Source organism: Halichoerus grypus, chromosome 5 (assembly GCF_964656455.1).
Source record: "Halichoerus grypus chromosome 5, mHalGry1.hap1.1, whole genome shotgun sequence".
Classification (NCBI taxonomy): Eukaryota; Metazoa; Chordata; class Mammalia; order Carnivora; family Phocidae; genus Halichoerus; species Halichoerus grypus.
In genome coordinates, this window is record NC_135716.1 from 182768901 (window position 1) to 182784505 (window position 15605).

At 45.7% G+C, this 15605-nt stretch overlaps 1 protein-coding gene across 13 annotated transcripts in view; it reads right to left on the reverse strand.

The window, feature by feature from the left end:
• The window catches only part of CAMTA1 (calmodulin binding transcription activator 1), an 843552-nt gene that overhangs the window by 748905 nt on the left and 79042 nt on the right, over positions 1–15605 (reverse strand). The window lies entirely within an intron of this gene.

Sequence of the window (15605 nt, forward strand, 5' to 3'; positions counted from 1 at the left end):
TCGAGGCAAGAACCTCCACCAGCAAAAAGGTCACGACACGCTGGAAGCTCAGATGATGGTTAGCATGTTTCAGCAATATTTTCTTAGACATAATGCTGTTAACACATTTAATAGATCACAATATAGTGTAAACTCAGCTTTCATACGCACCAGAAACAAAAACATTCATTTGACTCACTTTATTGTGACACTCGCTCTCTTGCAGTGGTCTGGAACCCAAACTGCAAGATCTCCTAGGTGCCCCTGTATTCCAGAGACAGGACTCCTGTCTCTCCTACATCTATTTCCTCTGCTTCTTCGTCAGGAGGCATGGATACCGGAACAGAGAGTAAATTTGTAATTCAATATCCTAAAGCCCTGATTGGCTCTGGCATCTCAAAAACACCGTCACTTATTTCAATCCCAACGAAATTTTTATATTTACCCCCAAGTTTCACTGTTTTATCATTTTTTAAAAGTTATCTATAAAAGGCAAATTAAAAGCACATTCAGAAAGGATGCCACGCCAGTGGACCCATTTATAATGCATTCAACAGCATTCGTTCGGACTCTACACTGAGCCAGGCCCTACCCCACACACTGAAGACAGGAACAGGACGGAGGCCCTGCCCTCGTGGGGCTTCCATTCCTGCAGGACACAGACAGTAACCAACACATAATTATATCACCACTCTGGAGATGAGTGCTCTTAGGAAAAGAGAAGCTTGCGAAGGGGACCAAGAGTGGCATCTGGGCATGAGGATGATCGCCCAGGCCTCTGTGACCAGGTGGCATGTGGGTAAAGACCTGCTCTCCCACAGCCACGTCAGACTGTGGGTCTCTCGCATAACAACTGTGGGTAAAGCAAGAGTGGGGCACTTGCATGTACTTCATTTTCAGTAACATTCAGTTCAAATTAACTTTGGGTTTTAAGTGCAACCACTTCACTAATGGAATTATCTTGGAGCCAGATATGGGGCGGCAGGATGGCAAGGTCCCCCTACAAGTTCTGCTAGCTGCAAGTCCAGGGTGCCAGCCCTCACGGCTCCAGCTCTGTGGGTCCCTCTTCTTGCTGCGCCCATGAACAACTGTGTGGTGAGAGCCTGAAATAAATAAGTGTAAAATGGGTCAAGACCATCGCTTCTATTTCTGTTTTTAACTGAAGAAAATGTGCCCCATTTCCCAGAGGCAGACAAAGAAGGAGATATCTGAATAAAGACAAACCACACTGTGTATTAAACACACACATATGTCTGTGTATGTGTATGAACACGTATAAATGTGACACACACACTATTCATTCACATATATATCCACACAACTGACACTTCCCTACGGTAACTTGGCCTTTTTATAATCATTACAGTGTAACTTTTATTGGTTGTAGGATGTATCTTTAAGAGGCCACAAGAGTTTTTTAAGGGATCGAATTAAAAATTAAAGGTTCAAAGATGATCAAGGTTCAGATTCAATTAACACTAATTTTAGAAGAATTTTTTACTGACTATGCATATTCAGTAAACTACTTAAGTTTTTGTTTTCTTTTTTCTACCACGGCATCCCCAAGGAGTCATTATGTACAATCAGCTCTCTAATTCAGATTAGCATGTCTAAGTACATATTGATGCAACAGAACACAATGCTTCGAGAGGCTCCCCTGCTAGACACCATTAGGTGAAGCACGGGCCTGAGAAGGTGGACTGCTCAAACTGAATCCTCAGCACCAACACTCGTTACTTCCAAGCAGCTTCACAGGTCAGAGGAATGCAGTATTTCAAAGGAATACTGAATGAGGAGTAGGACTAACATTTCCTTAATTACGTAAGATCCTAACAAGCTACAGGTGACTTCCACAGTGGCCCTTAAACCACCACACGCACACTGATGCGGAAGGAAGCCGCAGAAGGTCTGTTCTTTCTGATCTCACTTACCTCCCCTTGCTTAGATGCTACTGGAGGAGAAGAGCCATTTTAAAAGTGAGTGATTTCGGGTAAAACAATGAACACCGTGCTAATGAATCTTTGAGGGGAAGTTGGGAGCTGGTTGCAGGGGGAGGATGTATGATGCTACTTTGTTTTTCTTTTTTTTTTTTTTTTAAAGATTTTATTTATTTATTTGACAGAGAGAGAGCACAAGCAGGGAGCACAGCAGAGGGAGAGGGAGAAGCAGGCTCCCCGCTGAGCAGGGAGCCCGACGTGGGGCTCGATCCCAGGACCCTGGGATCATGACCTGAGCTGAAGGCAGACGCTTAACTATCTGAGCCACCCAGGCGCCCCGTTACTTTGTTTTTCTACTATGGGAATGATTTCCAACGAAACCTCAAATTGACTCGATAGAAGCATGACTAGTGAATTCCCATGGAACCAGATACTTATGAAAGAACCATCATATTCAAGCATGTGTCCAATGCAGAGAGGCAGCTCAGTTTCACAAGCTTCGAGGATGGTGCTAAAAAGGACACATCACGGAAAGAAAAGAGCGGTGGGCTTCTTACAAGGAACATCCTCACATTTATGATCTGTTCCCCTAGTTGTTACTCAATTAAGTAATTAGTTAATTAAGACACCAGAACAACAAACTGAAGATTTCAAGGCGATCAATGGTAAATTACATTTTTTAATATAAAATGTGACTGTCTCTGTGGAATCAGACAGCCGATTCTGACTTGTTCTCTGTATATTTGCTTTCTGCCACCCAAATTTTAAGACCTATATAAACAAAAACAGTATTTATTCTCTTCCCCCAAAACAATTAAGTTTAACTTTTTGGCTTGAAAGTGTATTACCCCACCACCTCTTCCTCTTTCATCCACCCACATTCATTCACTCACAGCCATGCACACATGCTGGGCTGGGCTCTAGGGAAAGCGAAATCAGTGAGGTCTAGCACCTGCCCCGAGGAGCTCACGGTTTAGGGGACTAAAAACACCAATAAAGAGACAAATTACAATATGCTATGGCAAGGGTCCTCAGACGGACATGGAAAGCAGTGCCCATTAAAAGTGAGCCATCAGGGGCACCTGGGTGGCTGTCGTTAAGAGTCTGCCTTCCGCTCAGGTCATGATCCCATGGTCCTGGGATGGAGCCCCGCATCGGGCTCCCTGCTCATCGGGAAGCCTGCTTCTCCCTCACCCACTCTCCCTGCTTATGTTCCCTCTCTCACTGTCTCTCTCTGTCAAATAAATAAATAAAATCTTAAAAAAAAAAAAAAAAAGTGAGCCATCAGGGCAGGCTGCACGGAAAGGACTCATGAAGAAGTGACATCCAGGCTGGCCTCCAGAAAGAGCCTGTCTGCCAGGCATAAAACCGGGAAGGGGTGGGAGCAGGGAGAAGGCCGGGGCTGGGGGAGCAGGTGAGGCAGGTTGTATCTGTTCATGAACACCTCCACCTACATCTGCATGCAGACATGGGCTTTTTGAGTTAATGAATGCTTTATTAATAAAGGCAAATCCAGATGACAACACAGAGAAGCATCCAGAGAGCTGGCTTGCACAAGGGTTCTAGGACAAGGGAGGGCAAGGGCTTGCCCACTACAGAACAAGCATCCGCTTTGGTTAGGGTTATGCCGGCCAGGGTGGATCAAGTTTCAGTGTCAGCAGTAAATTTCTGAAGGAATAAAGTACAAGTTTAAATGTTATGCTTTGGATTTTTTTGAGGCAAGAATTATACCAAGAGCATGCTAGTGACCCAGATCTAAATAAAAAACAATGAACAAATGTCAAAGCACTCACTTCCCCAGTCTCCTAGACACACTGACCTTCACTTTCAAAGAAACTAGAATTGTGTGTGGACCAAATTAACTAATCATGCTAACAATGCTTTTAAAAAGCTAATGCTCTGGTTCTCGTACATAACATGTGTTATCATTTATAAGTGGCATCATAAACTAGCTCTTCTTTTGTTGGAATAAATTCCAGTCCATTCGTCATAAAGATTTATGTGTGAAGGGGTGACTTTATGAGTAAACCACCATTTAGTGGAGAGAAAAAGCTCAAAACAAACTGCAATAAAGCCATCAATGTTCTTTTAATTTCTTGCTTAATTTCAAGTTCTTAGTATTCACCTACTTCCCTATTAGATGGAAACATTTTAATTAGAATAAAGAGAGTTTAAGAAAACTTATGTAATGAGTAAGCTTTCCTTATTACTAAATTGTGTTTACTGAGTTTTCTTTCACATGAGTACACTGGTGCCAGAAGGACATTATATTTACAGCAGGTGCACAGTTACTGACCAGGAAGACTCTGTGACACCCTCATGGAATTACTAAAGTCTGGACATTAACAAGACAAACTACCTAGACCCCACATTCTTGTGACATTAGTTCATATGAAATGAACAAGCAATTACTCCTTCAAAACAGAGGTCATCCAAGAACATAAGGTTCACAAACACATGGTTCAAAACAGACTCTTCCTAAACATTGGGGCTGGTACGATTTTTGAGGATTTTGTTTGTTTGTTAATCTTAATATGACAGGAAACAAACTAAAGAGAAGCTAAAATAATTTAAACTTGATAAAGGTATAGAATGGGAGTATCCATGCATCTTTTTCCCCGGGGCTCATTATCGGTATGGAAAGTACCAAGACCATGTGAGTGGCTGAGGTGTTCCTGTTTACCCTTTCAAGACAGTTTAATTTTCCTGGCCTACAAGACTAAAAAACAGCTTCTGACCCCATCATCAATTTTTATTAATCTTTAAACACACATTGTGGATCAAAGCCGAATATATAAATTTATCTATGTAAATTATTACACACACACACGTAACAGAGTGAGCGTGCACATGCGCCGTATATATATACAACTCCTCTACACAGTAAAAGGCTGACCATGCCCACCCTTTCAAAAGCATCGGATGAGGACAGGCAGGTTTTGTATGCTGTTGCTTCTATCACATGAGACTGCCTCAAAGCTACCAAATGCTGGCTTCTGTAGGGATTCAAACATATCTAGGATGAAGTATAAACTAACATTTGAGGTATTCAAGGATTATGCCAAAATAAAGATAGAAATCTAAAGATATGACAAAATAAAGGTAAGAATCTAAAGGATATTTTTTTCGGGGGGGGTTGGCGGGGAGGGCGCGGGGATGGCTGTAATGAGTTGCCCACATGGAGTTAACATTTTCATTAGTGAGTCAATGAAAAGCCTTCTGGATGAAAATAAAAACCCAAGTGAAAAGCTGCCATTTTTGGAAGAGCTTATCAAAATTATGGCCTTGTGTTTTGATACTTCACTGTGACTCAGAAATCTTGTCCCAAACCCATCATCCCAAGGAGGTACCACCTGGATTTGAAATGAGGCAAGAGCAATCCCTCAGAACCTCACAGATGCTTTGAGAAGTAGGACAGGATCAGGGTCAGGAAATGTTCCTCGGCAGGCAGAAGGTTAGAACAGTGGCCACTGAGGCACAGATCCTACCAACAGCCACAGCATCCCCCTTCTGCCTCTCCAACCCTGTTACTCTCATCAGGAGGCATAAGTGGTTTCAGATCCATGCAGACAATCCTTCCTAATCATTGGCCTGTTCCTTGACCCACTCCTCTCTAATAACCTTGAACCATACTTCCACGAGCATCCCCAACCTGTCCAAGATGGAAGCCATGAGCCACACATGGATACTGAGCACTTATGAAATTGTGTCTGGTCTGAATAAAGATGTGCTGAAAGTATAAAATCCACATCAGATTTCAAAGACTTATTACAAAATAAATGTAAAATATCTCAATAATTTTTATATTGATTGCATATTCCATGGTATTTGATATATTGAGCTAACATATCATTAAAATTAATTTCACTTGTTTCTCTTTACTTTTTTAAAATATGGCTTCTAAAACATTCAAAATTACACATGTGGCTCACATTATACTTCTACTGGACAGCCCTGCCCTAGGCCTTGATGTTAACCACAACTGCACTCCTTCAATATCAAATTCAAGCATCCCTCTCTCTGACTATCCCTACTCCAACCATTCTTTTTTTTTTTTTTTAAGAGAGAAAGGGGGTGGCCAGAGGGAAAGGGGAGAGAGAATCCGAAGCAGGCTCCACACCCAGAGCAGAGCCCAACTCAGGGCTCGATCCCACAATCCTGAGATCATGACCTGAGCTGAAATCAAGAGTCAAGAGTTGGACGCTTAACCGACTGAGCCACCCAGGCGCGCCCCCTACTCCAACCGTTCCTGATCCTATTCCTCGAATCCCCCTGACGCCATGGCCTCTCACTGCCCTCATCTCCCTCGTGCTTCCCTTTTGCAACCTGTCTGGTTTACAGTATGCAGTCCTTCATCACACCAGCGCTCAACTCCCTTGCGCCTTCCCCCACCATCAGTATTCCCCCGGCAAATCCCAATCCCAGGTTAAACCCTACTCTGCCCTCACAGCCTGCATTTGGGCAGCAGAAAGCAGAACTCTTTAAATGCAGCAGCTCCGCTTCCTGTCCTCCCATTTTTGCTTGAACCAGCTGGGACAGGGCTTTTGTCCTCACCACTTCACTCATCCAGCTCATATCAAAGTCACCACCGACCTCCATGCTGCCAGATCCACGGCCAATTCTCAGTCTGCCATCTTACTTGACCTTTAGCAGCATTTGACACAGAGGATCACTCTCTCTGCTTTGAAACACATTCTTCCAGAAGACCTCGCTCTCCTGGCTTTCCTTCTCTGGTTGTTCCTTCCCATTCTCCTTTGCTTCCTCCTCCTCCTTCCTCTTAACACCCCAGTGCTCTGTGTTTGAACACCTCTCCCTATCCATACCCCCTTCAAGACCCCAAGCATCCCAGAGCAAGTAAGAACCTTCTATATGCTGAAAACACTGAGAAGTCTGGCTCGAGCCTAGGCCTCTCCTCTAGATTACAACTCATATATATGACTGCCTAGTCAACACCTCCACTTGGCATGTTAGAGTTAACACGTCCAAAACACAACTCTTGCTTTCTCCTCACCCTTTCTCCCCAACCTGCGGCTCCCACGGGCTTCCCAATCTCAGCAAAGAGAAGCTGCATTCTCCCAGCTGCTCAGTGCAGAAACATTGGCATCCACCCCAACCCTTCATATTTGCACACAACCTGTCAGCCCTTCCTCTGAAACACATCCAGCATCTGACCACTTCTCACTGCCCTGGTCCGGGCCACTATCAGCCCTCGCAACAGTCTCCTCACTGGTCTCCTTACTTCCATCCCTACAGCCCTAAATTAGGGATCAGCAAACTCTTTCTTAAAGGGCCAGATAGTAAATATTTTAGGCTCTGTGGGCCAGATGGTCTCTGTTGCAACCACTCAACTTAGCTGTTGCAGGCTCAAAAGCAGACTCAAGACAATATGCAAACGAATGAGCGTGGCTCTATTCCAGTAAAACTAGAACTTAAATGGACACTGAAATTTGAATTACGTATAATTTTCATGTACCACAAATTATTATTCATCTTAGTTTTTTCAACCATTTAAAAAATGTAAAAAGCACCTTAGTTTGCTGGCTGCACAAAAACAGGTGGCTGGCTGGATTTGGCCTTCAGGTGACGGTTTGCCAACCCCTGCCCTAGACTGTTCTCTGCACTGCATTCAGAGGGATCCCTGAAATCATGGTGTCTTCCTGCTCAACAATTCTCGGATGGCTTCCGTTCTCGTTCACTAAAATCAGAAGACTTTACTGTGCCCCGCCAGGCCCTGTGGAACATGGGCCCTGGCTACCTCATCCTACTCTTCTCACCACACCCACTCAGAGCAGCCACACTGGCCTCCTTGCTGTTCTCCTTGCTTCTCTTCCGCTACTGCCAAACCCACATCCACCTGGGGGCCTTTGCTTCTGCCTTCCCTCTGCTTGGAGTACTCTCACTCCAGACACTACTTGGATCTGTGTCACTTCCTTCAAATCACCTCACCAGACACCTGCTCAAGTCACACCCTCTCAAAGAGCACACACCTGCGCACCCCCAGGCCGACATCCAGGAGCCCTCCCAAAGGTTCACTTTGCTTCACTGCTCCTCATCACACTTAGTAGCATCAACATTTCTGTGTTGATGTAGAAATAAACACATTAGGCCGTTGTTTAAAAGAGAAAACTGCATGGTGTGAAGAGCAGGAAAGCCGGAGGCAGGTCACTGGGGTTGGAAGACCAGCAGCACCACGTCCTGGGACACTGAGCACTGGAGCTCGGTTTCCTCGCCTGCAAAACGAGGACAAGAGAACCTGCTTCCTCAGTGCTCTGAGGAGTAACTAGTGAATAAATGTCGGCACATATAATCACTCAATTACTGTTACTTATTTTTTGTTTGTTTATTGGCTGTGACCCCTCCCCACCAACCAGAAAATAAGCTTTTTGAGGGGAATGGCCTTCTTTTGTTGATTGCTTTATTCCTGGTAACTAGGACAGCACCTACTAGGCATTCAATAAATACTGAACCAAAGAGGAAGTGTCTGAATTTAAGTCACTGGAGGGTAGACAACACGCCACCGCCCACTCCATCAGCACCCAGGTATCAGAGGGAACAAAAGCTCTCTCCAAACCCACCACAGAATAAGAAATGAAAAACCTGCTATTCCAGGTGGGTTTGTTTGCTGATGTTTCCTTCTCCCTGTGGAGAAACAACAATCTGCTACCCTGAAGGGAGGCGCTCCTGTGGTGCCCATCGCCTCCTAGGAAACCTCCTACAACCGAACACCGTGCTATACACGCCAGGGTTACGTGCTCAGGTCTCTGACCAGGTGAGAGAAGAAACAGACTTCAGAGCCAATCAGGTTCAAACTCTGCACGTAAAATGGCAACTCACTACCTAGGAGCACTTCTCTGTGGGTCTGACAATATTTCCTGGACACAAACACCGAAGACCACTTATTCAAAGTAGCTTACACTGAACTGGCTTCTTCTGAAAACACACAGTATCTCCCCAAATAACTGAAGTCTTCCCTGAGCAAAAAGATGACAGAAACACTTCTCTCTACCCGTCATACACATGCGTCACTCACAGCGCATCATGGGTTCATGGATTTGGCATTTCTGCTAGGATGACGGAGTTCTGACTTACAGATGGCATGAAGAGGAGTTAAAGTACTTTTGCGTTCTACCACTTTGTGACACGGACTTTAATGCGGAGACACCTGTATACACCCCGGTGTGGCACGGGCTTTAATGCGGAGACACCTGTATACACCCCGGTGTGGCACGGGCTTTAATGCGGAGACACCTGTATACACCCCGGTGTGGCACGGGCTTTAATGCGGAGACACCTGTATACACCCCGGTGTGGCACGGGCTTTAATGCGGAGACACCTGTATACACCCCGGTGTGACACGGGCTTTAATGCGGAGACACCTGTATACACCCCGGTGTGGCACGGGCTTTAATGCGGAGACACCTGTATACACCCCGGTGTGGCACGGGCTTTAATGCGGAGACACCTATATACACCCCGGTGGGGCACGGGCTTTTTCTGGTGAGAGCCCTACTTTGCCTCAAAGAAACAGGGGATAAGGTCACCTACCATTAAGCAAAGTAGAAACTACTCTCCTAACCCTCTAAACTAAGATGTTTCACAGTGAAATAGAAAATGAACATCTTCAACGCTGGTTCTACCAAGCAGAAAACAAATGAGTGAGACGTAGGTGGTAAAAACATAACTATATTAACTGGCATCTAACTGAGCTACAGAACTGCCCACCGGCAATGCAGTAATGCAAGAAAATCATGAGCATGGAGGAGTAAATGATCACGAGGATGGGTAAGAAACTGGGGGCTAAGTAGTGGATGCACCCCAGGAGGTTAAGGTGAACTGGCGCAGACCTCCCAAAGCCTCTTCTCTGCACTGCTCAGGCCTCCTGCTAACAGCGCACGACCTGAACAAGTTCATGGGGCTCCCTGGGTGGAGGTTGTTCTAAATGGTAAGACCTGAGATTAAGTTTTTTTCTGTTATCCCCTGTGGTGGTTTTGTTTTTTAAATTCTGCACTTGGATGGTCATTAAGGTCACTGTGACATAAACAGCACAGAGGACCTGCATGAGCCAAGCAGGCACACATCCCATATCTCAATACTGCATTGCTATAAGGTGGCAAAACCCGAAAAATCAGGATGATAGCACTCTAATACTGTATTTAGCTGATGATCCTAAATAACACTCTGTCAGCTTTTGTGATCTAGCACAAAACCACATGCCTTGTGATATACCAGCTGGGCTGTGGTAATGCCCTTGACTGGAGGCTTAAAAGCTTCGGTTGGGACATAACTTTGATGTATCGTATTTCCATTTCAAACTGCAGTGATTATCCCTGGATTTGGCATCACATAGAGTACTACCAAAATTAGATTATGGCTAGTTAATACGAGTCCCCCTCCCCTCTGGTGCTGTCCACGGGTGATGCTAGTCTCCCCTTTGCTTATTTGCAAGATCGAAAAGCCATGGCTGTTTGGTTTACAGGATGCAGGCATAAGAACCATCTGCCTGGTCTGGTGTTTCTTTAATTAAAACTTTAATTACAGATATATCTCTGCACAGATACGTGCAGTCTATCAGCTCCTGTTCTTAATTACCTGTGCTAATGAGAACGGAAAGCGCGAGTGTTTGCTGAGCGCCTACTACACACAAGCTCCCGTACCAGATGCTGCAACATGTACTCGAGCAGGCAAAACCACGTCAAACAGCCCAGCCCGAGCTCCAACCCTCCCTACCAGGCCTCCTGCCGCCGTAGCGAGAGAAGTAAAACAATCACTCGGGTCTCTCCTTGGAAAAATGAAGGGCAAAGAGGGGTAAAGTACTCAAAAGGACCAGCACAGGAGAGAGAAAGGACTGGATGATCAAACCCGAATAACCAAAGTTCTGAGGGAGGCACGTGTGTGCTCCTTGTCATCATGTGGCGGATCTGTGAACCCAGGTGAAGATGTGTGCGCAGTGACAAGTCTGGTCTAGGAATCCTAGGATTCTGAAGCATGTCCCACAGTCCAGTTCCCCAGGGAAACAAGAAGCACAAATGAGAACAAACAGGAGACGTTTCCTGTGATCTCCTGACTATGCCGCCACACTGCTGTCCCCTCTCGTCCTCTTAACTCCCTCTCTGGCTAGAGCTGATGCCGCTGAAGAATGGCAAAACCGCCTTCTCATCCCTGGAGTGGGTCTCCCAGTCTCCGCGATGCCTGAACAAGGGCTAACCTCCATCAGCACGGCCCCTAAGGCGGCCGGATGGGGGCCGTGAGGAGGCCCTCAGGTCACACCAAAGCACTCCGCCCCGCAGAAGCTGTTCACGGGAGGGGGCGGGGGGCACCGACGCAGAAGGGCTGGCTGCTTCACTACCATCTCTCGAGGCAGACAGTGAATGGTACACACGCACAGGTGTCCCAGCTTCTGCTCTGCTCCCCTCGGTCAGTGTGACGGAGGGGGAGGCGCCCCGAGCAGCACGTCTGGACCAGCAAAGCGCCCCGAGGAAAGGCCTTCCCCTCTCAGGAACAACGTGAGAAGTCCCAGATGGCCTCACAGCCCAGCTCTAAAAAACTAGGCGGCAAACACACTAGAAGCCTGACACCAGTGCCTCAAGAACGGTCAAGTCCATCCTACTGCCCCACATTCCGTCCTATTCAGTGAATCGCCAACGAAAGCTGACAGTGTTCAGGCTAATGAGGGGTAGTGCTTACTCCTCTAAAAGAGCGATATGAAGACATATTAAGAAATGTCGATAGCGCCGCCTGAGTGGCTCGGTCAGTTAAGCGTCTGCCTTCGGCTCAGGTCATGATCCCAGAGTCCTGGGATCGAGCCCCGCTTCGGGCTCCCTGCTCAGCAGGAAGCCTGCTTCCCCCTCTCCCACTCCCCCTGCTTGTGTTCCCTCTCTCGCTGTGTCTCTCTCTGTCAAATAAATAAATAAAATCTTTAAAAAAAAAAAAAAAGAAATGTCGATATGAACAGCTACTTCGTGCTAGGCCTCCTGGAGGATTTCAAGTGCTTTGGGGTCCAAAGGATAGACACACCCAGAGGGATCTGGCCCACGGATGGAGACAAAGAAAAAGAGGAAGGACAGGAGAAAAAGAAGTTGGGAGCTTGGGGAAAGGACAGGGGCGGGGGGAAGCATACAAGATGGGAGAAAAAAGAAGTGAGAGAGGAAGAAGTCAGAGCCCCCTAACTGTATTCAGTTCTGTGACTAACTTCAAACCTGGTTTTGGGGATGGTCAGATGCCCAATTCCAGAGGACTATATCCTACGGAGTGGATGGCTGGGATTTTTCCCACAGAAGGGGTACTGATTACAGGTGGCTGAATTACTAAACTGGCCCAGAAAGGCCCATTTAACTTACAGTGTAGCTAACTATAGAATTAAGAGCACTGGCCCATGTTCTGGAAGCACAGGTCTACATGTGCACCAATTATTTACATTTCTTTTCTGTTCATAACATAAACTTCCTGTATTTCTGAACCTACCAATTCTGCCAGAATGGCCAGATCGGAGCCTGGGACGCGGCCAGGGCTCCATATTTCAAAGCTGAACAGTGATCCTGGATGTGCAGCCACGATGGAGGAAGCCACTGCTATGGAGCCCCTCGAAGTGCCGCATGGAGGATGGAGCCCTCCTGGCAGTGGTGGTGGCAGGTCACTAAGTCAGGGCTGCTAATGGCGAAGGGACGTAATGCACACGGCTGAGTCCCCTGCAACCAAACGGCAGAACTACTTCCTCTGAGGGGTGCAGCCACGTTTGCCAGTAAAATAAGGAAGCAGGTGCCAGGAGAAGGACAGCACCTGGATTTAAGTACCAGTTCCATTATTTCCTAGGAGTATGACCCTAAGAGGGCTGATTTAACCACCTGATCATCAGTGTTCTCAGGTGCAAAAGAGGGTGAACACACCACTCACCTCACAGATAAATCTAGATGATTAAAATGTACAGAAAGCACCTGGAAAAATATGTGAACCCCGCCCCCCAACAGTGACTTCCTTCCACTTCTTCAACTTAGGAGGAAGCACTGAAGCCTCATACAGTTTTCTGACTCCTTGGGAGCCAGCTCAACAGTGAAAGATGGGGCGTCTCTCCCACGGGTCTCTTTTCTTACATCTCCACAGCCAAAATCCACTAACATGAAAGGGTTAAGTGCTCTTAAATCTAAGCTTTTCTTTCTGGACGGTTAGGAGCCCAGATTTACCTTGACACACCTGAACTTGCATCTGCTTCAGAGGTGCCCAGTAACCGTAAGCATCCTAGCCCCTCTCCCCGGAAGCACACCTGGCTCTCGCAGACAACGTCAGGATACTAACAGGGAAGCTCTCTGAAGCTTCATTTCCTGCGAGGCCCCCCTCAGAATTCGTGTCACTGACACCCCACCCTGCCTGGGTCTCTCCCGGTGGGCAGGATCTGGCCAGCACGCCACAGCCACTGCCGACCCGCGTGTCAGCCCTGCTCTGGCTACTTCGCAGACATCCACCCCCAAAGACGCACCATGACCCTCTTGAGCAGGGGGCTATTCTTCTCAGCTCCATTTGAAAGAGGAGGAAACCGAGGCACAGAGAGGTCAAACCTCTTGCAAGGGGCCGAAATGGGAGGAGGCACTGGACCCCAGGCAACCCGGCCCCAGAGCCCATGCTCCTGGCCTTTACCACAGACCTCACTACAACTGCCTCTCGGTGTGACAGTCACGCCGCCAACAGCACAGCCATAGGATGACGTTTAATTTCAAAAGCACCTTCCCTCTGGTTCCCAGTGTGTGCAGCATACAGTGTTTCATTTATCCTGCCAACAACCCTAAAAAGCAAGTAGGAGACATGATAATATCTACATTTCACATAGGATAAAACTGAAGGTGAATCCATGAGATGTTTTACAAACTCCTATACTATTGAACTGTACAACTGATTTCAGTGTTTTTAATAACATCAACATGACAGTCTTTTGAAGTCTTTCTATTCCAGTTCTTTAGTTTCATAGAACTACCTTAAAAGGTACAAATGGCACATCCAGATACCCTGCTAGTCAAAAGCAGGTTTTTCTGACTCCCAGACTAGAGTTTTCTCTGAATCAAAAACTTACAAAAACTACATCCATGTGGCTTACAACTTACTAGTATCCCTAAATACGAACCAAATAAACAATGCTTCTTGAAAGTAAGTAATAAATATGTCCATACACTAGCTCTCTTAGAAAAATTAAGTTATCTTAAAATGTACTAAGCAGAAAACTTTAAAGAAAACCTAACTGACCTAACTGCAAAATAAAATATCACAATAAAAACATTTCTCTTGTGCACCTATTTATGTCTCTTCAGCTACTACTGGACTGATGAATGAAGTAGCTGGCCATCTCTAGGAGCCATGGGAGCCTACGGGGAAGAGGTCAAGAGGCCCTGATTCTGTCAACAGGGAGCCTGTGACTCTCTGGGGACCATCAGGCCACTCCCCTCAGGGGCCCCTCCCTGGCTACAGGGAGCTTCAGCAAGAAGAGTAGAGCACACTCTGTGCAATAAACTCAAGCTGTGCACTATTCCTTCAGGGTGGGAAGGAAAACGCATCAGAGGAACAAATAATGGGTGGGATCTGGAAAACATTCCTACACAACTCTGAAAGCATTCTCATTAAAAAAATTTAAAAAAAAAAAAACTTAAAATGCAAGGCAACAAGTAAGTTGCTCTTAACTACCGGGACATTCATTCCATGTACATCCTGGCTTTGTAATCATAGAATTTGTATTTCTCAGCTCTTGGTATTTTGCAATTCTGTGAAAAGATAGCCAAGGTCGAAGGCAGGCTTGCAGGTACGTAAGTATAAAAGACAAAAACAAGCTAGTCAGCCCGAGGAAGTGTTCATGAGGTTCCAATCTCCAGTGAACAGCTCACTACAACTAATTTTAATTTGTGGTTCTAATGAATGACATAAACTTTTATAGGTATCAACAAAGCTCAGAGAGGACTTAAATCCATTTCAGTGCTCATTTAGCAGCTTCAGCTGTGTGCAATTAAAGCATCAGCATTAAATGTTAGAGAATAAAATAATGAGACACTTAAAAAATAATCTGCGCTTCAGCAGACCATGCTAAGAAATTTCACATGATTTTTTAAGGAACATGATTTCTTAGGAATTTCCTGCCAGTTCAAAGAACTAACTCAAGTTTGATTTTTGTTTTTAGACTTTGGTTTGTTTTGCTTTTGAGTAAGAATTTTCTGAAAAGCAGAATACAATTAAAAATGTCTCAACAGCAGTCACAAAACAGCATATGTCATAAAGCAATCAGGTATGCAGACCACCGCAGCTGACTACCCAGGCTGCAGCAGAGACAAAAGCACATTTCTGACCATGTTAAAAATGTTGCTTGTTATTAACTTATGCCTCAAATAAATAAATAAATATTAAAGGAGGGGAAAGGTACTTTCTGGGGAAAAGACGACTTTCTTATCTTCTAGTCCATACATGGAATTAAGGGGCTCAACTCTCTGTCCCAATAATATTTGAGAATATAAAATGTAATCTGAGGTTGTAGAACGTGGCAGCTAAGACTGCTAAACTCAAGTTGCCACCGTTTCTGAAAGAAAGAGGAGGTAATCTGCACGGGAAGGGGTGCGTGCTGACAGGGAGGGGGTGTGTGTGGAAGAAGGTGGCGGCTGGCTGCTGTGGATGTGAGTTATGTGTGATCAGCAAGGTAATCTAGCTGTTGCAAAACACGAATA